Source organism: Nycticebus coucang, chromosome 1 (assembly GCF_027406575.1).
Source record: "Nycticebus coucang isolate mNycCou1 chromosome 1, mNycCou1.pri, whole genome shotgun sequence".
Taxonomy (NCBI): Eukaryota; Metazoa; Chordata; class Mammalia; order Primates; family Lorisidae; genus Nycticebus; species Nycticebus coucang.
The window spans coordinates 102924970-102950502 of NC_069780.1; the positions used below are offsets into that span (position 1 = coordinate 102924970).

Consider the following 25533-nt stretch of genomic DNA (forward strand, 5'->3'; position numbering starts at 1 on the left):
TTTGCAGTAAAAACTGCCATATATAGCAAAAGGAAAGCACCTCAGTTGATACATAATTTCCTTTTGAACCAAAGAACCTATAAAATTTGTGTGGGAGAGAAAATTAATCGCAACCTTACCATTTATGGTAGAAAACCTTAATACATCGAATATCTGCCTGCTCCTTTTGAGGACTAAAATATTTCTTATTCCCCCTTTATTTTTCTTTTGATTCATTTTTAATGACAGATGCAGTTCCTGGATTATTTTCAAAGCTTATTTTTTTATAGAAGAAAGAAAAGAAGGAAGGAAGGAAAGAAAGAAGGAAGCAAGGATGGAAAGAAAGATGGAAGCAACCAAGGAAGGAATTTATCTCAGACGCTCTAACTCAATAAGCTCTAGGAAGGGCTACTTATATATTTTGGAAGCCATCAAGAAAATGTACTTTGAAGTTCACAATCAAACTATCTGGTGAATATGTATCACCTTACCCTTTTTATTAATTTAACAAATGCATTTATTCCGTACAAGTCGTTTCTGGTTTTAATCTTTGGCAATCTTCAGCCTTCAATAGTTTAAATTTCTGCATTTGAAAGATAATGGGATAAATAGTCTTTATCTTTTAAATGTACTCAAGTTTGTAATACACTACAGAAACAGCAGATTTAGGAGTGCAACACAGATTTCCTTCTTCATATTTTTTATTCATGTTTTCATGTTTGATTGAGGTGTGTATATAAATAAATGCCTGGGAACTTCTAGCAACAAATAACGTAACACTATTTTCCTCCTGACTCCACCCCAGGCAGCAGATTAAGGTAGTAACAGGGAGAATGAAGGCTTTTGGGAGGTAGACAAATTTAATTTGCCACATCTAGAGATTTGTATAGTGGAAACTTCTTTAGAAGCTCACATTGTTTTATTTAAGAAGCAATAGTAAATTAGTACAGTTTCTTTTCCTAGAGAGCTTTGGGGCAAGCACTTCATTCCTGGGTCATGGAAATTAAAAAAAAAAAAAAAAGTACCAATATTTAATGAACCTGATACTGGAATTTCGCTCTTCAGTAGGTTCTTGGTCTCGGTGATTCGAAGAATGAATCTGTGGACCACAGATCAGTGGCAAGACAGGATTTATTTACAGAAAAGAATACAGAAACACCAGAGCTCCTGGCAGAGAGAGAAAACCCAAATGGGAGAGAAAAGCTCGCTCTCTGTCTCTCTGTCTGTCTCTCTCCCGGCTCTTTGTCTAGGGATATATATAGTTGTGTGGGGCCCTCAGTAGTTATATTTAACAGGGCTTGGTAGTTACATTTAGAGTGTCTGGGACATCATGTCTGGGACATGTCTGGGTCATATCTGGGTCACAAATGAATGGCTACAGTCCCTTTCATTCCCAGGCATAGGAAATGGGGCCCCCTGCCTACACTCCAGCCTGCTGATTCGCTGCTTACTGCCAGGGGTGGACCAACACCACCAAGGCAGAGGCAGCTGGTCAGTGCTGCCCAGCTCCATGAGCTGGCTGGGCCGCCATTTGTCCTGTATCAAAGCTCCTTGTCCAAGTAGAAACTCTAACTGCTGTCAGGGAAAAAGGACAAAGACTGGATCTAACTACTTCCTGCTGAGTTGGGTGATGATAGAAGGGGGCAGTTAGGGTTTCTCTAGAGGGAGAGTGATCCAGGGGTCCACGATAGAATCAGGTCTTGGTCTGGAACCATCTTTACTATGTGTGGCTTGATGACATTTCTGAAAGACACAAATCTGATTAGCACATAAAAAGGCAAGGGTAGAACAGTGAGAGGAGGGGGCTAATTAGAGTGTCAGGTTAGAAGGACAAAGTCAGGGATGTTAAAAAGAAAACTATATTAACACTTTTCTTGCTGTCTCCTAAACAATAGCTTTAAATTTTCCTTAGGCTCACAAGTGTAGGTGGACTGGGGTTGATTCTCTTCCTGGTCTGCTTCTGTAGTGGGTGGTGGGTTCCAGGATTTTACTTGTGAATGATGTATCCAGAAATCTATTCCCATAACTCGAACAGCTGTAGAAGAAGACAAGATAACAGAAAAGGGACCTTCCCAAGTAGGGGTTAGGGAAGGTGAATTAGAGGGAAGAGTTTTGATCATGACTAGATCTCCAGGAGAGAAAAGCTCCTTTAGTGTTGAATGTGAAAATGTAGTTGGGAGGTTTTTAAGGGATTTGTTGAAATTTAGCTAAATAAGTCGTATGTTTTACTAATTCTGTAGTTTCTTGATCTAATAATAAATCATTATTAACAAGAGTCTTCCATATAATAATTCCAATGGGCTACAACCATGTTTCTGAGGTAAATTTCTTATTCTAAGGAGAACAATGGAAAACAATTTAGTCCAAGGGAGATGAGTCTCTTGAGTTAGCTTTCATAACTGTCCTTTGATTTTATCATTAATTTTTTCTACCTTCCCAGAGGACTGGGGCCTCCAAGAGCAGTGTAGATGATATTTTATGCATAGGGCTTCAGTTATTCCCTGTGTAACAGCTGCCTTGAAGGCTGGCCCATTATCATTTTGCAAACTCTGAGGGAGTCCAAACCTGGGGATAATCTCATGTATTAAAGACTTAACTTCCTGGGCCTTTTTCTGTTGTGCGAGGAATGTTTCAACTCAATTAGTAAAAGTATCCACAAGTACCATCAAATATTGTATACCATGTACCTTAGAGAGGTGAGTGAAATCCATTTGTCAATCTTCACCTGGATGTTTACCTTGTTTCTGTATACCTGGGAGAGCTAGATGATGAGTTAAAGGATTGTTTCTCTGACATACATCACAAGTCCTTATTATCTGTCTTATGGTTTCCATTCTAGAGTGACTAGGCCCTCTTTTGGGGCATTTTTAATTAAAGAATAGAGTGGTCTAGCTATTTCACTATATCCAGGAATCCAGAGTCTGCAAAAGCCTGTGATTCCTAAGAAGCCTTGAAGTTGTCTGAGAGTTTGAGGTTTAGGGTGAGCCAATATTGGTTCTATTCTTTCTTTGCCCAAGGCTTTCTTCCCCTGTGAAAGTTGGAGAGCCAAATAGTGAACTTCTGGGACACATAATTGGGCTTTAGCCTTGGAAATTTTGTACTCACAATTAGCTAGAAAGTTTAAAAGAGTTTGTGAAGCTTTGTGGCATTCCTCTGCATCTGGAGCTCTAAAAGAATGTTATCTACATACTGAATAAGAGTCGCTGTAGAATATAAAAAATGACTCAAGTATTTGGTTAAGGCTTGTCAAAACAAGTGAGGCTGTCCCTAAATCCCTGGGGTAATACAGTCCATATGTGCTGGGTATTGGAGTATGTCCCTCCCCAAAAGGGGAGCAGAACTTTCAGGCATGATTAGGAAGGTGTAAGAGAACAACCAGTCATCCTAATTGCAGCTTAAAGGCTGAGAGAAAATTTTGGTAACTGGCTTTCCAGACACTCCCTGTATAGTTACAGATTTGGGGGATAAAAGGCCAGGTTTAGAGAAGTACAGAAAAGGTTGCTCTAGTGTCCAGAAGAAATTCTATCTCCTGGCCCTCCACTATGAGGTAAATTCCTCCAGCTCTCAAGTTGGAGCCATGAGAATCTTCCGCGGGCACCCTCAGTCCAGCTTGGGTGCTGACGGGATCACTGTCCCAGGAGGCCTTCACCTCTGAGGACAGGCCACCCTCCAGTGTTCACCCTTGCATTCTGGACACAGGCCAAGTGGCTTGCCCAGCTGGTGGTGCTGCTGGTGGCAGTGCTTTCTGAAGTGGCCAGCCTGACCACATTGGAAACACTTGTTCTTAGCGCCTCTCTCTTCCCTCTGCCCCTGAAAGGTGCTCGTTTGTCAGAGTGCCATTACTAGAGCTGTCATTCTTTTCATGTTCTTTCTCTCTTTTTCCTCCTCTTTCTCCTGATCTTGGTTATAAAAGACCACGGTGGCCATTTTAAGAAGGTTCTCCAGGTTATGATCTGGGCCTAGAGCCAATTTCTGGAGTTTCTTTGAATGTCTGAGGCCGCCTTAGTGATAAATTTATCTTTTAAAATAATTTGGCCCTCTAAGGATTTGGGCGTTAACTGAGTCTGTTTTCTCATCACCTCTGTAAGCTGCTCAAGAAAGGCTGAGAGACTCTCATTTTGCTCTTGGCAAATAGTAGACAACTTAAAAAATAATTCATAGGCGTTTTCTTGGATCTACATAAACCTTCCAGGATACATGTTAGAAAATGTTTACGCCACCAGTCACCTTGTTTCTCATGGTCCCATTCGGGATCCTCAAAGGGAGCTGCCTGTCTTCCTGTGTGGTATCTGTCCCTTTCCTCAGGAGACATACTGCCATCAGTGTTGGCCATGAACCACAAATCACCTCACTTTCTAGCTTCATCTAAGACTTCATTTTTTTCATTAAAATTTAAAGTTTGGTCTAGTATTAACATTACATCTCTCCAAAAGAGGTCAAAGCTTTGTCCTAACCCCTGGAGAACATTTATGTAATTATCGGGGTCATCAGAAAATTTTCCTAAATCAACTTTAATTTGCTTTAAATCTGATAGAGAAAATGGAGTGTATACCTGTGAACTTCCCTCTCACCACCTGCAGTCTCCACCAAGGGACACAAAGAAGGATATGGTTGCCCTCTGAGGAACCAGAAAAAACTCTTGGTGGTGACAGCATCTCTCTCGGGAATCCCTGACCATTTGGGGAAGTTACTACAGCCAGAAGAGCTGCATCTATCTGACAGGTTTCACACAGTTGGAGGTTGTCCCTGAGGAAAAAGAAAGCTTGCACATAGGGTACTTCAGACCACTTTGCTTCTTGTTTACAAAAAGTATCTAACTGAAAAATGGTGTCATAATTTAGAGTACCCCCTGGGGGCCATTGTTCACCAGTGGAGAGTTGATACTGAAGCCGGGCCTGGGTGCAGAAGAAAACCATACATTCTTTTATCAGTGTCTGGGGATCAAATATGTCCCAGTGCTTCAGAATACAGCCCAGCAGCAGAGGCCAAAAAATCAGGTATTTGGGAGCCTGGTCCCACCTGATGACAGTTTTCCCACCCTGTATTCCTGAGTTGTAAAAGCATCCTCTGACCAACCCAAGAAGCCTTCTGGCCAAACAAAAGGAAGCATCTTTCCAATGCTTGGGGAAGAATCCCTGAGGAGAGTGGTCTCCTTAGCCCCTGTGCTTGTCTGGAATTAGCCCCTCTTACCTTGTAGCACTTGGTACCCGCTGGCTCTCCTGTGCTTATACCCTGCTGGCAGCACAGCCCAAGAAATCAGGTATCAGGGAGCCTGGTCCCATCTGATGCATATTCTGCCCCTTTCTGCCCCTTCCCCACCAGCTTCAGAGTATCAATCAAAGTGGGTATGAGCCCCACCCTGGAGAAAAAGGCTGTGTGGTTCTTACACATTTAATTCTATATAATCTTTACAAGCTTCTTATAAATTCCCAGTAACAAAGGAAAATAGCAGGTCTTAAATGCTATGTTTTCCAACCCCCCTTTTCTTTTGCAACACTTAGCCAGGCAGCAATAATAATTTATTGACAAATCAGAGTTGAGAGACACTTTGAAACTTTTGGATCACAATTAATTACAATTAGCATAAGTCTTAAAGAAACCTGGAAGTCAGTATTTTAAATGTTCCCATTTATACCAATACACCAGAAGAAATCAAATACCCAGGGTCATTTTCATCGCCTTTCTTCATTTTTAAGAGACTGAACTGTAGCCAAGGGTTTAGGCCATTCTTGCCTTTGGGGCACTGCCCTGGGCTTTCCTTCTCAGGCCTCTAAGTTGCCCAGAGAAGCCATGTAGGGGAGTCTTTTTGCCCTTTGTTTGGAGCTGACTTGTAATTAACATGGTTTAGTCTTTTTTTTCTCAGACACATGAAAACACCATTGACTTTAATTTTGCAATGAAAGGCAATAAAAAGGACCTTACAGCACACCTACATTTGAGGTACACTTAAAACATCTGAAAAACACCAGAATGAGCCCGTACAAAAGCAATCCTTCATCAACATTCAAACAAAGATGTAGACTACAAGGAGAGAGAGAAGCTGAAGAGGGCTATAGAGTGGAAGAGAAGAGAGGATAGTTAGAGCTGGAAGAGCACAATTTTCAGAAGGCCCTCCCATGTCCTGGGATCAGAACCATTGCTGGGGACCCCAGAGCCTCTGGGCGCTACCTCTTTGCTCTGCTCTCAACCAGAGAAAAGGAGTAAATACAGAACAGTTTCAAAAGTCTTCTAACATTCCCTTTGACTCATTTCTGGAGCAAAGGGGAATTAGAAAGTTCATTCCCCAATAGCCTCTTGCCTGTGACCTGGAGGTCAGCAGCCACACTATGCACATTTATCGGCCGATAGGCATCAAAATTATTAGTCTCCATTATTATAACTATAGAGAAAAGCAGAATAGAGGTAAGGGGACCCATTGCTTACCACAGATTGTCAATCCTGGACGAGCCCCCAAATATGATACTGGAATTTCACTCTTCAGTAGGTTCTTGGTCTTGGCGATTCAAAGAATGAATCCGCGGACCAAAGATCAGTGGTAAGACAGGATTTATTTATAGAACAGAATACAGAAATGTCAGAGCTCCTGGCAGAGAGAGAAAACCCAAGTCAGGAGAGAAAAGCTCTTTCTCTTTCTGTCTGTCTGTCTCTCTCTGGGCTCTTTGTCTGCTCTTTGTCTAGGCGTATACACAGTTGCATGGGGCCCTCGGGCTTGGTAGTTACATTTAGCATGTCTGGGACATCATGTCTGGGATATGTCTGGGTCATGTCCGGGTCATGTCTGGGACAACATGTCTGGGACATGTATGGCCCTCAGTAGTTACATTTAGCATGTCTTGGTGGTTACCTTTAGCATGTGTGGGACATGTCTGGGTAGTGTCTAGCGTTGCAAATGAATGGCTACAATCCCTTTCATTCCCAGGCCTAGGAAATGCCCCTGTGCCCCCCCTCCCCCCACCTACCCTCCAGCCCGCTGGTTCTGCTGCTCACTGCCACTGCACTAACACCATCAAGTAGGAGGCAGCTGGTCCACATCCCCCAACTCCACTAGCTGGCTGAGATGCCACTTGCCCTGTATCAAACCTACTAGTTGCAGAAATTATGTATAAGCATACTGTACAGAGTACAGAGAAATGTTTGTCAGTCAGAGGTATAAAGATCGATTGTATAGCCATTCATGGTTAGTTTACAATATACATACATATATAAGAGTTTAAAAGATGGCAGGGTGCAATGGCTCACACCTGTAATCCTAGCACTCTGGGAGGCCCAGGTAGGAGGATCCTTGAGCTTAGGAGTTTGAGACCAGCTTAAGCAAGAGCAAGACCCTATCTCTAAATAAAAAAAACTAGCTGGGTGTGATGGTGGGCACCTGTAGTCCCAGGTACTAGGGAGGCTGAGACAGGAGGATTGCTTGAACCCCAAAGTTTGAGGTTGCTTTTTTTTTGTTTTTGTTTTCTTGTTGTTGAGACAGAGTTTCACTATGTCGTCCTTGGTAGAGTGCTATGGCATCACAGTTCACAGCAATCTCAAGCTCCTGGAATTAAGGGATTTTCTTGCCTCAGCCTCCCAAGTAGCTGGGACCACAGGCATCTGTCACCAGTGCCCGGCTATTTTTTGTTGAAGTTGTCATTGTTGTTCAGCTGGCCCAGGCAGGTTCGAATCCATTACCCTCAGTGCATGTGACTGGCGCCGTAACCACTGTGCTATGGGCGCTGAGAAAAAAAAGAAAAAGAAAAATTTTTTTAAAGATGAAAAGAAAGCCAAAATAGTTTTGGACTTTCTAGGGACTTGGGAAGTTAAAATTAACCTCTGGAAAAAAAATCATTAAATTATTATAACTCATTTCAGAGAGTCACTGATGAAATAGTTCGGGTATGCAATTAAATTACACAGGAATCACAGTTCCAACATAATTTTACGGAGCAGCTTATTTGGCTGTCTCGTGGGTCGCTATGAAAGTTTTGAGACGGACTATGTAATGGTTCATTATTTCACTTCCAAAAACCACAGTGGACAGTGCCCTTCAACTTGCTCAGTGTTACTGGGAGGGCTTCATTTGTTTCTCTCTGTGGGGATTTTACGTTGTTTGATTTTTGTGTATCTCAAAATTTTCATAATGATCTGGGTTTGCCCTCCTTTTAGAATATGATTTACAGTCAAAGTAAAACATCTTTTGAAAGGGGTAGGGGTTCTAGTCAAATGATTGCGGAGGGCAGATGTGGGAGAATTGGGGAGTGGGAGAGTCACAGGGAAGATTTCTGAGTCATGTTCCTTGAGGACAAGTCACATACATTGGAACATCCCTTACGTTCCACAACTCAGCTCTGAGCTCTGAAATGCTCTTTAGGAATTCTTTGTTTTGATTTGCTTTGGAATTTTGATTACTATCCGTGATAACTGTTGATTCAAAATGATCTAAAAATTTTCAAGCCATAACTAATTTGTCCTTATATAAATTAGAATTTGAGGCTCTCAACCAACATTTATCAGTGCTCAAATATCTTAAAAATATCCCTTTTGAGAAAATATTTTAAATTATTTTCAGACAGCCTGTGGTCAGCCTCATATGGAAGTGAGATGGCTCTCAGGACCAGCAATTTGTCAAGTGCCAAAACCTGTACAACAAATGCAGTTCCGCCTTCCCACAGCCTGATATTTAAAGCATATGGGTTTCATGTTGGAATATTCAAACCTGAGTTGAGTATGAACCATGACTTCCTAAAATTCTATCTGAGACATAAGATATTGGAAGGAAATCATCTAGTATCTGTCAAAGATCTATTTCCCTATGTTTTCTAATTTTTATCATCAGAAAGCAATGTACCTAGAAGGTTTCCCATAATCTTACAGGTATGGATAAACTATCTTAATCTAGCTATGTTGCAAAAACTAGCAAAGGAGATTATAAAATTTTATCTTAGAGAATGTATTTATTCTCACGTAATTTCCCAAGTCCTCTATTTTACTTTTTACATAAAAGAGATAAATGAGCCATCCTTTAAATCATTTATATTATAATGAGTCAAGCTCAGGTGAAAGATAGAATTGGAAAGGGTGGTCCTTGCTACATCCTTCAATGATTAATTAAATAAGTTGTTTTGCTGTTGTATTTGGTATAAGACTTGGTGCTAGGTCTTGGCAACACATTGGTGAACAGAGTCTTCTGGGGTCAATATATGTGCCTATTCCTGGAACTGGGCACTGGTTAAAGAAGGTCTGGGAATAAAATGCTCTGTCCATTACTGGGATATCTTATTTGAAGCATTGAACATTGAAAGTGAGTCAAGTCACTATTTTCTCCTTATGCCCAAAGATGGTAAATAAACACTATCATTATAGACACATAAGTGATAAGTCATTGCTTATAATATAGGTCTTGGGGCATTCAGATTTAACTTTCTCCTGAAACCCAGATTTGGGTTTTGAGAAATTTGAAAAAGAATATATAAAATTATTCAACTGGACAATAATAAACAAAACAAGAACTAAAACAGAAATATCACTTACTATGTGTCAGGCATTGTTTTAAGTGGAACATATATATGAACTTGTTTCATCCTATGCTATGAGTTTATTATTATTACAGTTGTTGACAGAGAAACTGAGGCACAAAATGGTTTACTTAATGCCACACAGTTTCACAACCTGGCAATGTAGATTCAGAGCCTGAGCTTGGATCTCTGAAGAGTTAACAGCAGGACTGGGGTTTTGTCACAGTGTTGGGAGAGGCAATCTTCCCTTGACCTTCGGTGTCCCTGAATGTGCTCCTTGGGTCTGAAAGGACAGAAAGGTCTCAACTTATTCATTACTTGGCCCATCTCTCATGGCAGTATTTGTTGTGAGCTACCTTGGGAGATGAGGGATTGTATCACCTCTTAATAGAAAGGCTCAGAATTCCTGTCTGAGAACGCAGCTCTCTGCATGCGCAGGCGTCCATGATGAGCCCCATGTATTGTCCTTGTGGAATGAGGCAGGCAAGGACACCACAACAGACCAACGTGCAGCTCTAACGCTTTTGCAGTGAGTAATAGAGTCTTCTGTCACTGACCTACGGATCTCACATACGCAGTTTGTGACGCACAGCAAACAGATAGGAGTTGTAGGCAAGAGAATTGTGGGCACCCTTGAACTCTCCTTCCCTATCCACTGTTTAGTACTTCTAGGAAGACTGACTATAATTCTTAGCAACATTGGCAGAGACATATACAGAAAGTACAGAGAGTGAAGGAGAAGACAGGGCGTGCAAGTTAACATTTTTAAAGAGTTCTTTACTGTTTGTAAACAAAGGACAAGAAGAACACAGAAAATTTGTGTATTTCCACTTTTAGTTTTTGGCAAAAGTCAAATTTTCATCATGATTGTTATTTTAATGTCTCCTGTTTTCCTTTTATTTCTGTTCCTTATCTAGACCTCATCTTTCATCAGAAAGTTTATGATAATGTAATACAAATTTTTCCTCTTGTTTTACAGAGTCATGCAGTAAACTTGGTAACTTGTAATGAAGTTAACATTTTCTAGATAAATTTCTCCCTCTAAAGTCAGTTTACATAGCATTGCCTTAGTAAATAATCTAGGTTTTGAAGGTATTACCATTTTGCTAAAGTTATTGTCTTTCAGATGCTAAGATGTCTTTAAATTCTCTACCATTTAACATGTACACACAGCACAAAATCAATTCAGCTAACCTGGGAATTCTTCCATTGAGCCCTACTGTAGGCGAGGCCTGGAGTTTCCTCCTCCTTCTCCTTCTTTCTGATTCTTCTTCATCTTTTTGTGAACCTTCTCTGGACCTTTTAAGTTAACTGAAAATGATTTGAAATGTTTCTGAATTTTTCTCAAGCCACCAAGAGAAGCATATTTTATAAATGTCAATATTTGTTTTCTTATAATAATAACTTATAAACAATTTAGAAAAGCTGAGAAGCTTTACAGGAAAAGGCACTTTGAGGTTGAACCCAAATTTGTCAATATAATTTTTGGGGTAAATTTTCAGTTATTCGAAAAAGTATTCAAGTTGATTTTTTCCTTAGATCATTGTAACATACTTCTGTTAACACAAGTTGAGTCAGTGCGTATCTTACTTCTATTTACCCAGGCTGGGTGAATTGTCAGAACCTAATATTGTAACATGAATAGGTACATGTTAAAAATCACATTCTAAATTCCAAGTTGCTCAACATCTACTCAAACTTTAACCAAGATTAAAATAGTTTCAAAGGATTGTCTAACAGATACATATTTTACCCTTTCCTGTCAGTACTAAAATCTGTCCTCAATTTAGAGGATGTGTGTGAATAGCCTCATATTAAACCTTCTATTGCAAAGAGGGCTTCTATTTGGATATTATTCTTTGGTTTTAAAGGGTACAAAATTCACCCCTTGCATTTGTTTATCCATCCATTCATCCATCCATTCTTGATTTATTCAAGTTTTGATTGAGCCAGAAATATGCTTGTCAATGGCAAAAATAACTGTGAACAAAAAACAGACAAGGAATCTAGTCTCCTGGCAAATACAGAAAAGAAACAAACATTACTGAAGTAATTATACAAATAAATGTAGAATTAAGAGCTGAAATAACTCTGGAGCAAAGGTACCTGGTTCTCCGAGAGCTCATAAAAAAGAAATATTCAATTAAGGAGTCAATTTTTCTTTTTTTTTTTTTGAGACAGAGTCTCACTCAGTCACCCTTAATGGAGTGGTATGCAATCATAGCTCACAGCAACCTCAAACTCCAGGGCTCAAGTGATCCTCCTGCCTCACTTGAGGGAGGTGGATCGCCCTCAAGTGAGGTAGGGGCCCACCATCATGCGTAGCTAGTTTTCCTATTCTTAGTAGAGATGGGTGGGGGGCTCCCTCCTTCCCCCTCAGGCTTGCCTCGCTTGTCCCTGATCTCAAGGGATCTACCTGTCTTGGCCTCACAGAGTGCTGCTATTACCAACGTGAGCCCCTGCAGCTGGCCAAGGAGTCAATTCTGATTCAGTTGGGAGAGGCCTATAGGCCAGAACACCTAGGTTCTTGAATGTAACTATAAGGATTTTGGTCTTTATTACAAAAGTAAGGAAAACTCATTTAAGGAATTGAAGCATCAGGGCAGCATCATTCGATTTTAATTTTCAAAAGATAGTCTTACATGTGGAGAAGAAGCTGAAATGGCCCATGTGGAGAAAGACTAGTTCTTAGGCTTGTGTTGTGGTCCTTGTGGAAATACTGGTAGGAAAATTGTTTTCTACATTACATAGTACCCTGTTTGTGAGGATTTAAGGGAAAATTGTCCCTCCTGACCCAGTACTAGGAATAGTTGACCTAACCTAAGTTACTGTTTGTTTGTAACTTAGGTTACAAATTATGTAACTGATTATGCTCCCACATTCTCATTATCTTCCAGAAAAGCAAAAGCCAAGTTTGTTACCCTCATCCTGTCTTATAGAGTATTAGACTCTAGGGTATTGCATTTTGTGTGTCTCTCATTCATAGCTTTATCTTAATTTTCTAACTTTTTTTCCTTTGCCTTAATTTTTCTTTTGCCTAATTTTGGCTATTACTTTATACCTTTTGAATAAAAGAGCACATAAATCATTGAATAAAACCATGACTGTTATTACACTAAAACACATGTGCTGTGGCCTTACAAGAAATAAGGACTGAATGGGGCTATACTGAAATGCCACTTGAATATTGTGACAGTTAATCTCTGTGTTGCTATAAACTTTATTGCTTCAAGATGTGCAAAGCTGGCAGCACCCTAAATTCCAAACATCATTCCCACTTGGCTTCGGAGCACGTTCATGGTATCTGCTGTTGCTCAATGTTCTTTGGAATTCATAAAAGAATCTGACTACTTCTAACTTCAGATATAGAAAAAGAATCTTGTTTAGCATAGTGATAATGCACTGTTTTAAATATATCCCAGCTTAAAAATAAATAAATAAATAAATAAATAAATAAATATATCCCAGCTTATTTGAGATGTAATGCTTTCTTTAATAGTACTATATCATGCCTTAGACGTTGTAATTTAATAGCATGCAAAGTCAATAAGAAATAGATAATCAGGAGCTGAAATGGAAACCTACAGTTTTGCTGTTATTTTTTAATAGGAAGATTTTTTACATTCATGTCAGTTTCTTACTAATGACTTTTTAAAGAAGAATACAGGAGTCATTCTTTTTGATAATGTTTATGATTAAAGGTAAGAAAAGAGGCTGGGTGCAGTGGCTCACTCCTGCAATCCTAGCGGTCTGGGAGGCTGAAATGGGTAGATTGCTTGAGCAATACCAGCCTGAGCAAGAGCAATACCCTGTCTCTAAAAATAGCCGGGCATTGTGGCAGGAGCCTGTAGTCCCAGCTACTTGGGAGGCTGAGGCAAGAGAATTGCTTGAGCTCAAGAGTTGGAGATTGCTGTGAGCTATGACAGCATAGCACTCTACTGAGAGCAACAAAATAAGACTCTGTCTCAAAAAAAAAAAAAAAAGAGTAAATAATCTGTTGTGCCTTCTAAAAGATTTACTACATGTGAAAATATTCAGCTCATTGTTCATCCCTCACAAAACAGGGGACTCAGGCACTCTTACAAAACCTTCTGGGACAATTTGGGGCAAAATATATAAAATGGAGGAAGATCACAAAAGTGAACCCAAATAATAGATGGGTTCTAAATAGATGAAAAATAGATGTAATTTTTCCCCTACCACTTGCTTATATAATCCTATCTCCCCATTAGTTAATACCTGTTTCTTAAATAATCAATTTCTGTAAATTAATACCTTTTTCTTAGCCTAACATTTGCATCAGCCTGTGTCCATACATTTGCTTATAATAGAAACTTGTCTCTTCAGTTTCTATGTCTGATAGAGCATGGTTGACCATTTAATTTAAAAATATACTTTATATTTATCTTATTATTTTCTTCTCCACAGTCACCAGCCAGGTCACACTTATATGTCTGTCACAAAGTCATCCCTCATTGGAAATTATGTCATTGCATTCTGACTGGCTTTCCTGCTTCTACTTTTGTTTTCTTTGGAGTCATTTTACATGCAATAAGCAGAATGACAATGCATCATAAAATGCCACCACACTGTTACTCAGCTTGATGCTTTTCAATGTCTTTTCTTTATATGTAGAATAAATTTGAAACCCTCTTACAGCCAGCAAAGCCTGGCATGATCTAGTTTGTGCTGATATCTTTAACCACGTCTGGTTCTGTTCTATCCATTAATTATGCTTCAAGAACTCTGACCATTTTTGAATGTTTTTCATTTTGAGAACTTTGTACATGCTATTGGCCCTCTGTATCCCTGGGCACCTCATCCATGGATTTAACCAACTGTGGCTTAAAAATATTTGAAAGAAAATTGCATCTATACTGAACATGTACAGACTTTTTTTATTATTCCATGAACAATACAGCATAACAAGTATTTACATATAATCTACATTGTATTAGGACGTGTACAGGAGAATGTGCACTTTTTTTAGGTTTTCTGAAAATACTAGGCCAATTTTTGGTATCTGTGGAAAGTTCTAGAATCAATGCCTCATGAATACTAATGGTAAACTATCCATTTCTTATATTCTTTAATGTCTCAATTGCTTAGCCTTTTTCATCTTATATGTTACTTCTTCTTTTTTTTTTTTTTTGGCAGTATTTGGCTGGGGCTGGCTTTGAACCTACCATCTCTGGTATATGGGGCCGGTGCCCTACTCCTTTGAGACACAGGAGCCGCTCTTATATGTTACTTCTTTAATAATATCTTCTTTAACCTCAAATTTAAGGTTGTTTTCTCTACTTATACTATTTTATGATACATCATAATTTTCTCACAGAATTTTCTTTCGGTTTCATTCAGGCATTTGTTTGTTTGAATATTTCTATAGTGATTGTCTTCCCAGAAGGCTGTGAGCTCCATGAGAAGGGACCTCGGTTATTTTTCTTTCTACTGTAGGCATTCAATATATTGGTTGGGCAAATGAATGGAAATCCCGTATCTTATAGTTTATGTGCTCAACTTTTCAATAAGGTATGTATCTTGTGTAAAGCACTGTCTTCAGTTCAGATAAAAAGAAACTAAAATTCTTGTAAAACTTACCTTCTGGTGTCAGAACACTAATAACACAAAACAAATATAATAAATGAGTACATTTCATAGTGTAATGTGAATGAAGTGTGCTGGGGGAATGTGATTTGCAATTTTAATAAACAATTAGCATAGGCCTCATTAAATAAGCTGTATTTGGGGAAAGACTTAAAGCAAGTGATGGTGTTTGCTATTTAGATGTCTAAAGAAAGCATTTATCAGGCAAAAGAAAAAGCTAGTGAACAAGCTGAAAGTGAGAACTTGTCTGGAGTTTCTGAAAAACATCACAGGATGAAGTGGTGTGGTCAAGCGGGAGAGAGTTAGAAGATATGGTCAGAGAGATAATGAAGGACAAGTTATGTAGACCGCTGTCATCATGTGGGCTTTTACAGTGACTGGCCTGAGGGAGCAGTTGAATGGTTTTAGCAGAAGAGTTGAAAAGTGAGATGATCTTACTTTTGCTTTAAGTGGATCTAGACGGTGCTTGGCATAGACTAGATAGTTGTGGGAGGATAGGAACAGAAGCAGGAAGACAAGATAGAAGATGGTGGCTTGAACTGGGAATTAGTGGGGGCAATGGAGGTGGGGACAAGCAGTTGGATTCTGTATATATAGTAGAAGTGTCATAGTTGACCATATCCTCAAGTTGACCTAATTTTCATAGACTGGACATTTAACACATGTATGCATCAGTACAGTAGGCCTAGTTCCTTATGTTGACCATTTCTGTAGGTTGATGAGCTTGTTACAGTCCTTTGCGTGGTCAATTCATAGAAATTCTACCGTATTTTGAAGGTAGAGCCAAAAAAGTTTTGCTGATGCAAACGTTCAGTTGCAGATCCTAGAAAAAAGGCTGAATTATAGTTGAATACATGACTTGCAAGGTTTCAGGATGACAGAAATGGCTACGTGACTTGTCAGTCTATGGACATTGCTTAAAGACATGGGAATAGGCTAGTGAATATAGGCAGAGAATAGATGGAGTCCGTAGACACAGGAGAAAAGGACTACAGATTGAGCCTCTGGGCACTTGAATATTAAAAGGTCTCAAAGGATTTTCTTCATCACCAAGGCTGACTCGAACTATAGTTGAATCTGTTTAAAATTGGTGATTTTTCACTTGACTCCTAGCCAGAAATTTTCTGAAGGGGCAATGATTTTTCCCTATAGAAATCTAAAAAAAATTCTTTAAAACCCTCACTGTTTATAAATGAATATTTGTCTGGTAACAGTGGCCTAAATTCTGTTTGTCAAAAGCTAATGATGTATAAATTTATAACAGACAACATATATTCTTCATGGAATATGACTTTATCCTTAAATGGATTCTAACATGATTTCCTCAGTGCGATAATTAATATTAGAATTAATGAAGTTTTTGTATTCGAGTATGTCAGTGTGATTGGAACAACAAAGTTGTATGTTTCCTGCTCTTCTCAATGAGTAACAAATGATTGTAAAGACACATGCTGTTACAAGTTAGAAAAAGAACTAGCAAGGTTGTGATTAATTTTGGAATCAAAATTGTTCCAAATAACTTTGAAGGTCAAACTTTGTTCTAGATTATTCCGGGATCTGAAGGGATTTAAGGAAGTTGGGGTGGTTTCAGGGTTAACAAAGGAATTCAGGCCTTTGGGTTTAGGGCAGTTCATGACCCCCTAGAGGCAGTGCTGAATAACTCTGAATCAACTGAGATTGACCTACTGAAGTGGACCAACTCCCAACTTCTTCCTGACCACTTCTGACTGATGCCCTGAAACCAAACGAGCATGGATGGCATAGAAATCATTCAACTACACATACTCTGCTCCACCATGGGCTATATTAATGGACTATGGATAAATTGCTTTGCTTTGGAACTCTGGGGTCTGGAGTTTGCACTGCGATGCTTCTTTGTATTGTGTATTTCTCATCTGTTTGTGTCAGCTGAGACACAAAGCAAATGTTTAGCAAAGGATTCCAAACTCTTAGCAATACTTAAGTAATACTAAAAGTATGTGGAATGTAATCTTAGTTTCTCCATTGCACACTGTTTTTCTAAATATAAAATACTTCTAAGATTTTTTTTCTGGGTGGTTCTATTCTTGTTCCTCAAAAAATATAACGAAAATTGTAGTAAAATACAACAGTATGTAGAGTCACACATACGTGGCTGGAATAAGGGCCTACCTTTGCCATGTAGGTGACCATGAGAATAGGCATGTTTGCTGGACTCAGTGACTCATGCCCGTAATCCTAGCACTCTGAGAGGCCGAGGCTGGTGGATTGCTTGAGCTCACGAGTTTGAGACCAGCTTGAGCAAGAGTGAGACCCTCTCTAAAAAATAGCCAGGTGTTGTGGCAGGCGCCTGTAGTCCCAGCTACTTGGGAGGCTGAGGCAAGAGAATCACTTGAGCCCAAGAGTTTGAGGTTGCTGTGAGGTATGGTGCTCTAGGGTGACAAAGTGAGACTCTATCTAAAAAATAAATAAATAAATAAATAAATGAAAAGAATAGATGTGCTGTTTAGGAACATAAACTCTCCATGTAAACTCTTTTTCAATGGATTTGTACATTTCCTTTAATAAAGATACTTGGTATGATATGTGTGATGGTTAATTTTATGTGAGGTCTTGATTGGGCCATGAGGTGCCAAGATACTTGCTTAAACATTATTCTGAGTCTGTCTGTGAGGGTGTTTTTGGATCAGATTAACATTTGCATCAGTGGACAGAGTAAGCAGATAGCCCTTCCCAACGTGGGTGGACCTTGTCCAATCAGATAAAGCCTAGTGGGTCAAAATGGCTGGTCCTCCTGTGACTGAGAGGAAACTTTCCCTCCCCGACTGCTTGAGCTGCAACATTGGTCTTTTCCTGCCTTTGGACTCAAAACAACAGGTCTTCTTGGAACTGAAGCCTGCTGCCTTTTAGATTGGAACTTAACAGCATAGGCTTGCCTATCTTCAGACACAGATAGGAACTATACCACCAGTTCTGGAGTGTTCCCACCTTGCCAACTGCATGTAGAGCTTGGAGCTTCTTAGCCTCGATAGCCACGTGAATCAATTCTATATGGTAAACCTCTTTACACACACACTCACATGCACACACATAAACATTTACTATTGGTTCTGTTTCTCTGGAGAACCCTAACTAATACAAAAAGTTTTTTTTTTATTTTAATTTTACTACAGTCTTTAATTTTAGGTCTTTTAGCCAGACTGGTGTGTGTGTGTGTGTGTGTGTGTGTGTGTGTGTGTGTGTGTGCGCTTTAGACAGTCTACTCTGTCACCCAGGGTAGAGTGCTATGACATCATAGCTCATGGCAACCTCAAACTTTTGGGCTCAAGTGACCCTCTTGCCTCAGTTTCCCAAGTAGCTGGGACTACAGGTGCTAGCACGATACCTGGCTTGTTTTTTTGTATTTTTTGTATTTTCAGGGTCTTGCTCTTGCTCAGGCTGGCCTTGAACTTGTGAGCTTGAGCAATACACCTGTCTTGCCTCCCAGAGTGCTAGTATTACAGGTATGAGCCACTGCGCCTGGACTAATGTGTGTGTTTTTTAATCACATTATGGTTTTACTTTGCATTTTCCTAAAATCAGTGATGTCAAGCATCTTTTAGTGTGCTTGTTGACCATTCAAATGCCTACCTTTTTCTAAGGATCTGAGGAAATCCTTTGTGAAATTTTTTTTACTTGTTGATTTGCAAGGGTTTTCTATAGATTCAGTTGTAATCCTTTGTTGTATATGCGTTTGACAAATATTTTCTTCCCAAGTGTGGAGGAAATCTTTTTTCATTTTATGGATATTTTATTTAAGAAACTGAAATTTTTATTTTGATCAAGTCTGATTTATCAATGTTTTTCTTTCATTTTTGTGCTTCTGGTGTCCCATCTGAGAAATATTAGATTGTGAACATTTTCGCTATGCTTTCTTGTACAAGTTTCAGTTTTAGCTTTTTTACTAATGCCTATGATTAATCTCAAGTTAATATTTATGAAAGATCTGAGATAGTAGTTCAAGGGTCATTTTTCCTCCAATTGATAATCTAATTATTCTATTAGTTGAAAGTATTTCCCCGTTGAAGTAAGTTAGCATCTTTGTTAGAAATCAATTGGCCACGTACGAATGTTTCAGTCTGTTCTATTAATCTGTTTCTGTCCACACAAAACACCACATTGTGCATGTTATTATTATTTTATAATAATTGCTAGTATATTAGAAGACAATTTAGGTTTTGGTCTTACACAATCTGACTCCATTGCCCTCAGCCTAATTCACAGCAACCTCAAATTTCTGGGCTCAAGTGATCCTCGTGTCTCAGCCTCCTGAGTAGCTTGGACTAGAGGTGCCCACTATGGTGCCTGACTAGTTTTTCTATTTTTAGTCAAGAAGAGGTCTTACTCTTGCTTAGGCTGTTCTCAAACCCAATGTCAGGACCTCCAAAAGTGCCCAGCCAGCAATTGAGTTTTATATTAATTTATATCCTATGAACTTGGTAAATTAATTTTTAATTTTTTTTAGCTCCATTGTTTTTCTGTACATATTTAATGTTGTGTTTTCTTCCTTTTTATGCATTTCAAGTTATGTTATTATTTTCCTTATGACATTGTTTTTGATCTGTTGGTTATCTTAGAGTGTGTCATTTCATTTCTACACACTGAATATTTGCCAGATAGCTCTTTGTTACTGGTTTCTAATTTATTCCATTGTAGTCAGAAAAGATTTTTTGTATTACTTCAGTCTTTTAACTTTCTTAAGATTTGTTTTATGATCTGTGTCTTCTTTTGTTGTGTCTTATATGAACTTGAAAATAATTCTGTATTTTGTATTTTGAAGTTCTGATACTAGATGCATACCCATTTGGGATTGTTGTATCTTTTGATGAATTAGGCCCTTTATCATTATAAAATGTTCTGATACTACTTTGATTTAGTAAGGCCTCTCTAATTTATATTTAATTTTGTGTGATTTCCATATCTTGGCTATTGTGAATAGGCTAACAATGTTATTAGAAAGAATGTCATATTAAGCCTGAAAAGCTCAAAATAAAAGATAACATTCGATCTGTGTCTGATGGTTTTTTAGGTGCATAGTGCGTTTGTGGGTGTGGATACTGGTGAGGATTGTGAGGGGTAAAAATATTCCAGGCAGAGAAGGGGGAAGTCTCACAGGAGATAGGGAGATATTTTGATTACACAGAGATTTCACTCTACATTCATAAAAAGGAATTGAGGTAACTTTGAACGTACACTTACAGGTGGCTATGAAGTTCGTGTACAATTTAAAATATATTCAATATTTTACAAATAGTTATTAGACTCCTTGTACAGCATTGCTACTTAAAATTCTTACATTACTACATTCCAAGTATTCTACCAGATTAAAATTTCTTAAAGCTTTGATGTGTCACTTTTTCTGGATCTTTGGTAATTACTCATTGCTTGGAAGATAAAATTGTCTTCATGTACCATAAAAGTCTTTTTATAGTCTGATCAAACTGTCTTTTCAGCTTTATCTCTCATTACATGCCTTACTTACTATGTTCTAATGAAATTTGTAATGTATTTTTCTATAGTCTTTGTAATTTTCTGTATACTATTTCATTTGCTTAGAATGCTTTATTGTTATGGATTGGATTGAATGTTTGCATCTCTCCAAAATTCATGTGTTTAAGTCCTAATCTCCAAGATGATGGTTTGGGGGTGGGATCTTTGAGAGGTAATTAGGTATAAATGAGATTGTGAGGGTAGGGACCCCATTATAGGATTAGTGTTCTTCTAAGAAGAGAGAGACCAGGCTCTGCCTGCCCCACTAGGAAACAAATTGGCTGGCACCCTGATCTTAGACTATGAGAAATAATAGTCTGTTATTTAAACTAGTCAATTTATGGTATTTTGTTGTAACCGCCAAACTGACTAAAATAATTACATATTCTCTTTGCTTAAATTTATGCTGCCTTTGATGTGGACATATTTCATTTGTGTCAAAATGTACTTTGAAAATAATTCATTTTAAAAGGTCTGAAAAATACAATTAAAACCATTTTAAATATAAATTAGGCTAATTTGTCTTTTGAAAGAGAGATTTAAAAACTTTCCCAACTACATATAAAACATGGTTAAAACACAAATCATGTGGGCGGCGCCTGTGGCTCAGTTGGTAAGGCGCCGGCCCCATATACCGAGGGTGGCGGGTTCAAACCCGGCCCCGGCTGAACTGCAACCAAAAAAAAAAATAGCTGGGCATTGTGGCGGGCGCCTGTAGTTCCAGCTACTTGGGAGGCTGAGGCAAGAGAATCGCTTAAGCCCAGGAGTTGGAGGTTGCTGTGAGCTGTGTGATGCCACGGCACCCTACCCAGGGCCATAAAGTGAGACTGTCTCTACAAAAAAAAAAAACAAAAACAAAAAAACCCCACAAATCATGCTAGCTGTGGTACTTTCCTATAAATCTAAGATGTGGATTGTTAGGCTTAATTAACTTTTTCTGCTATTTGCAGATATCCTTTATAAGTTGGTGTCTCTTTAGGCCACAAACATCTGTCATGAGATTAATTTGTCTTGGAAAATAAATGGGTTATTAATTGTAGCCTGGAGGGCATTAAAGTTAAACCTCCCCAATCAAAGGAAATGCAATACATTTGATGCAGAGCAAGCCAGAAATAGTCATCTGTCCTTAATAAATTTAGAATTTGATCACTCAACCAAATTATGGAGGAAATGAGGCATTCCCTATATTAGGCAGCAATAAAAGACTGATGGAGGTGCTTTCTTTTAGGGATCGTTTTACGTTTACATTTACATTTATTTTAGTGCTTGAGGTTTGAAAACAACTTTGGTGACTAAGGTAGCCTGTTGATTTCTGGTAGCTCACGTGCACATAAGAGATCAGATGACTGGCTCAAGCTTCAACTACGGTTATATTTATGACCTGGAAAGATTAAGGGTGTTCCAAGTTTAGCAGCTGAGTAGTGATAGAAATGGGATATTTATTTACACTATTCTAAGTTTTTAAAATGTCAAACTTTTCCCCAGTGTATATTTTTGTCTGTTTGTTTAATTAGCATTTCCTTAATGAATAAAGATATTGAGGGTGTTTGGCTATTTGTCTATAATTTGTGAAGTAGATTGTTATCATGTCTTTTGTGCATTTGTCTATTTGGCTCTTCTTTATAGATGTTCTTTATAATCCTGGACATATGTATTTATTAATACACATAAACATATACACATTTATAAATGTGTGTGTGCATATTCCTACATACCTTTTCAGTCTTCTAGTGGTGTCCTTTGATGAACTTAAATGATCATAATTTTAATAAAGTTCAGTAAGTCATTTTTTTCTTTATGGTTAATAGTCACGTCCAGTTTAAGAAAGTCATGAAGATATTGTAAGTTTTCTTCTAAAACTTTAATGTTTTACCTTGCACATTTAAAATTAAATTTACATGGAATTATATTTTAGGGCAGCAGTTCTCAACCCGTGGGTCATGACCCACAGGAACTGTATTAAAGGGTTGTGGCATTAGGAAGGCTGAGAACCCCTGTTTTAGGGTATGATGCAAAATAGGAATCAAGGTTACTTCTTTTTCTCTATATGAATATCCAACTTTCCAGCACCATTTATTGAAAATAAGCATCCTGGGCGGCGCCTGTGGCTTAAGGAGTAGGGTGCCGGTCCCATATGCCGGAGGTGGCAGGTTCAAACCCAGCCCCAGCCAAAAATAGAAAAAAAAATGAAAATAAGCATCCTTTCTCCACTGCCCTACAATGGCCAAATGTGTGTGGCTTTGTTTCTGAATCCCTATTCTGTTCCCGTAACATATTTCTCTCAGACCTGGTCCTAAAAACACACAATCCTATCACTGTACACTTACGTCTTGATATCAGGTAAGGGAGTTCTCTAGCTTTTCTGTTCTGTAAGAGTGACTTAGTCATTCTTGGCTCTTTTACTTTCCATATAAATGTTAAAATCAGTTTATTATAGAATACATGTAAACATTTTGATGGGACATACATAGCATCCAAGGACACTAGGATAGTACTGACATTTAAAAAATATTGAACCTTTTGAATCATTAACTTGGCTTAGTTCTCCACTTATTTAGGTCTTTTATATTATTTTATCATTGATTTATCTATTTATCTTTCTATTGTTGGGGATTCGTTGAGGGTTCAAGAAAACAGGTTGCACTGATTGCATTTGTTAGGTAAAGTCCCTCTTACAATTGTTTCTTGCCCCCAAAAGGTGTGTCCCACACCGAGACCCCACCCTCCCTCCTTCCCTCTCTCTGCTCTTCTTTTACCCCACGCCCTCCCTCCTTCTCTCTCCCTCTTCTCTCCTCTTCCCCCTCCCTCACTGTGTCATTAATTGTCCTCATATCAAAATTGTATACATAGCATTCATGCTTCTCCATTCTTGTAATGTTTTACTAAGAATAATATGTTTCACTTCCATCCAGGTTAATACAAAGGCTGTAAAGTCTCCATTTTTTTAATGGCTGAATAGTATTCCATGGTATACATATACCACATCTTGTTAATCCATTCCTAGGTTGGGGGGCATTTAGCCCATTTCCAAATTTTGTCGATTGAAAATTGAGCTGCAGTAGTCTAGTGCAAGTTCCTTATGATAAAAGGATTTTTTCCCTTCTTGGTAGATGCCCAGTAATGGGATTGCAGGATCTAATGGGAGGTCTAGCTTGAGTGCTTTGAGGTTTCTCCATACTTCCTTCCAGAAAGGTTGTACTAGTTTGCAGTCCCACCGGCAGTGTAAAAGTGTTCCCTTCTCTCCACGTTCATGCCAGCATCTACAGTTTTGAGATTTTGTGATGTGGGCCATTCTCACTGGGGTTAGATGGTAGGTATCTCAGGGTGGTTTTGATTTGCATTTCTCTAATATATAGGAATGATGAACATTTTTTCATATGCCATAGAGTTCTCTATAGATCCTAGTTATCGAGCTTTTGTCTGATTCAAAATATGCAAATATCCTTTCCCATTGTGTAGGTTGTCTATTTGCTTTAGTTGTTTCCTCAGCTGTACAGAAGCTTTTCAGTTTAATTAAGTCCCATTTGTTTATTTTTGCTGTTGTTGAAATTGCCATGGCAGTCTTCTTCATGAAGTCTTTCCCCAGGCAAATATCTTCCATTGTTTTTCCTATGCTTTCTTCGAGGATTTTTATTGTTTTATGCCTTAAATTTAAGTCCTTTATCCATCTTGAATCAATTTTTGTGAGTGGGGAAAGGTGTGGGTCCAGTTTCAGTCTTTTATGTGTGGATATCCAGTTCTCCCAACACCATTTATTGAATGGGGAGACTTTCCCCCAAGATATGTTCTTGTTTGGTTTATTGAAGATTAGGTGGTTGTAAGATGTTAGTTTCATTTCTTGGTTTTCAATTTGATTCCAAGTGTCTATGTCTCTATTTTTGTGCCAGTACCATGCTGTCTTGACCACTATGGCATGTAGTACAGACTAAAATCTGGTATGCTGATGCCCCCAGCTTTATTTTTATTACTAAGAACTACCTTAGCTATATGGGTTTTTTTCTGGTTCCATACAAAATGCAGAATCATTTTTTCCAAATCTTGAAAGTATGATGTTGGTATTTTAATAGGAATGGCATTGAATAGGTAGATTGCTTTGGGAAGTATAGACATTTTAACAATGTTGATTCTTCCCATCCATGAGCATGGTATGTTCTTCCATTTGTTAATATCCTCTGCTATTTCCTTTCTGAGGATTTCATAATTTTCTTTATAGAGGTTCTTCACCTCCTTCGTTAGGTATATTCCTAGGTATTTCATTTTCTTTGAAACTATAGTGAAGGGAGTTGTGTCCTTAATTAGCTTCTCATCTTGACTGTTATTGGTGTATACAAAGGCTACTGACTTGTGGACATTGATTTTATGTCCTGAAACATTACTGTATTTTTTGGTGACTTCTAGGAATCTTGTGGTTGAGTCTTTGGGATTTTCTAAGTATAAGATCATGTCGTCAGCAAAAAGGGAGAGTTTGACCTCCTCTGCTCCCATTTGGATTCCCTTTATTTCCTTGTCTTGCCTAATTGTATTGGCTAGAACTTCCAGCACTGTGTTGAATAGTAAAGAGGACAACCTTGTCTGGTTCTAGTTTTAAGAGGAAAAGCTTTCAGTTTTACTCCATTCAGTAAAATATTGGCTGTGGGTTTGTCATAGATAGCTTCAATCAGTTTCAGAAATGTGCCACCTATGCCTATACTCTTCAGTGTTCTGATTAGAAAAGGATGCTGGATTTTATTGAGTGCTTTTTCTGCATCTATTGAGAGGATCATATCATCTTTATTTTTGCCTCTGTTAATATGGTGGATCATGTTTATGGACTTATGTATGTTAGATCAGCCTTGCATTCCTGGGATGAAACCTACTTGATCATGATGTATGACTTTTTTGATGATAAGCTGTATTCTATTGGCTAGGATTTTGTTGAGAATTTTTGCATCTATATTCATGAGTGAAA

The 25533-nt window shown here is 38.4% G+C and overlaps 1 long non-coding RNA gene across 2 annotated transcripts in view; it reads right to left on the minus strand.

Annotated features, from left to right (window-relative positions):
* Positions 1–1163: 1163 nt before the first annotated feature.
* Positions 1164–25533, minus strand: part of LOC128588968 (uncharacterized) — a 46807-nt gene continuing 22437 nt past the window's right edge. Inside the window, exons 3-6 of one of the 2 annotated variants that reach the window (XR_008380825.1) lie at positions 10665–10781; positions 6403–6562; positions 1898–2014; positions 1164–1722 (exon numbers count right to left, since the gene is read on the minus strand). This is a non-coding gene — a long non-coding RNA (uncharacterized LOC128588968). Of the gene's footprint in view, positions 2015–6402; positions 6563–10664; positions 10782–25533 lie in introns of both variants that reach the window. The other variant, XR_008380824.1, reaches the window with a different exon arrangement.